This window comes from Halyomorpha halys, unplaced genomic scaffold, assembly GCF_000696795.3.
Source record: "Halyomorpha halys isolate HHAL.00 unplaced genomic scaffold, Hhal_1.1 Scaffold565.1, whole genome shotgun sequence".
NCBI classification, from domain to species: domain Eukaryota; kingdom Metazoa; phylum Arthropoda; class Insecta; order Hemiptera; family Pentatomidae; genus Halyomorpha; species Halyomorpha halys.
Window position 1 is genome coordinate 145,937 of NW_027105815.1, and position 1,322 is coordinate 147,258.

A 1,322-nucleotide genomic window follows, 5' to 3' on the forward strand; every position below is an offset into this window, starting at 1 on the left:
TCTTTGAGTGTATATGATATATTAGTGTTGTTGTAAGCGCATGTTTATGGTTTTGTTGAATTTGTTTTTTAGCAGCCTGAAGATGGGGGAAATCTCCCGAAACGTTGATGATAATATAAAATAAACTATTGTATTTTAATAAGGAAGAATTTGTGTCATTCACTAATCCATTTTAATTCCATAATACTCTTCCAGTAAAAGGATTATTAAATTTAGAATATTATTAATAAGTTATCATAACTTAATACAAGTTTAGAACCACAGCAATTAAATGTTCTTGAAGATGGCCGAATTTTCTGAAACGTTGGACTTAAAAAGGAATAAAAACTGTTTCGAGACAAAAATGGATACATTTTTTTATTTATTTAAACAATATTAACCAATCTCAAGAAAGGGTTAAGTTTATAAATAAACATATTAAAACAGTTTCACAGGGCATAAATAAAGAATTGAAAACAAAAATCCCCTAAGTACCTTTAATTTTGTTTATTAAAAAACAATTAATAGTTCTCATTGTTAGCAATAATAAAAAAAATAGAAAAATACGATACATTAGAAAATTTGATAAATGTTAAGTAGAAAAAAGGAAAAATAGAAAAAAGTAGAATTTAAGGAATTTTCAACACGAGATGGAAGCGTGTGATAAATAATATTTAAAAATTATCTCTTATCTAATAATACAAAATAAATAATAAATAAAAGAGAAGATGTTATACCGATAGCTATCGGAGCTATCTTATTTATATAGCTACTTTATCTCTGTAATTAGCAAATAGATAGATATCTACCTCCTTGCGCAAACCAGCTAAAAGCACTCAGGAATCAGCTCTTGTATATGACAATCGATTGATAATACTTTAGAAATTCCTTAATCACTAAGTAAATAAAACTAATAATTAACAAAGCAATATTATTTAAAGTAGAAAACAAATAAAATATTTAAATGTATTAAATGGCGCTATTTCGAATATATCGACCTCCAGCACTTGAAGATTTCACGTCAGCTCTAGTTATGTAACTTAAACATGATATTTGTGTTTGGATCGAGCAATATGTTAAGTGGGACATTGATCTGAGAGACCTCTACAATTCACAATTTATTGACTTTTTAAAGTTATTAAACCTTAAAATATTGTGTTATTTATTTCATGAAGATGTAAATGTTTTTTGTTTTTCTTATTTTATTTATTAATTGATATTTACAACAGTATAAAAAAATACAACCAGTAAATTTGATCATAATGATATGATACAGGATGTAGAGAAACTACCCAGTAGTAGAACTCTAAAAACAGTTTACAATATAAGGTCACGAGGTCATC